Below are 718 nucleotides of genomic sequence, written 5' to 3'. Positions count from 1 at the left end.
CAGCCCGCGCCCCGCCCGCGCGCCCCCGCACCCCGCCGCCCGCGCGCCCCCGCCCGGCCCCCCGCCCCCGGCGCGCCGGCCGCCTGGAGAGGGGAGCTGCTCCGCCTGGTCTAGGGCGCGTGGCGCAGGCGGAGGCCCCGGGCGCCCCGCCCGCCCGCCTTCCCCTCTCGCTCCGGCCGGCCTGGAAATAGGGGTCCAGCCGGGGCGCCCCAGCCCCCCCTTTCCCGGGACTTGGATTTAAAGGGACAGGAACTGCGTAACGGGAAGGCGCCCAGCACCCAGGGCGCTCTGTGCCCCCTCCCGGGAGCTGCGAGGTGAAGCCCTGCACAGCAGGCCCAGGGCGGGCCGGGGGCGCCCCGCATGTTTCGGCTCCCCCACCCCGAGCCTCGCCCCTCGCGCCCGGTTCCCGCCTGCGACGCCTGGCCCTGACTTGACTGAAGAGGCTTTTGGCGGACCACAGGTGGTTTTCTCTGCGACGAGTGATCCGTCCTTCTTCCTTACAGGCAGTTCGGGTACACATTTGGGGGAAGGGTGATGCTCGCCTTAGAAAACTGGTCTTTGGAGATTAGCCCCGCACCATAAATTAAGAGAAAGTCCGGCGACACGCACATACCTTGGAGTAAAGACACCCAAGTTCTGTCCCTCCCCCGCGCCCTGGCCAACAGGTAGCCCCCCATCCCGGGAGCGGTTGCGCTTTGGGGGAGCAAAGTGGGATCGC

Source organism: Physeter macrocephalus, chromosome 17 (assembly GCF_002837175.3).
Source record: "Physeter macrocephalus isolate SW-GA chromosome 17, ASM283717v5, whole genome shotgun sequence".
Classification (NCBI taxonomy): Eukaryota; Metazoa; Chordata; class Mammalia; order Artiodactyla; family Physeteridae; genus Physeter; species Physeter macrocephalus.
The sequence above is the reverse complement of the archived record's forward strand: the minus strand, read 5'-3'. Positions refer to the sequence as shown.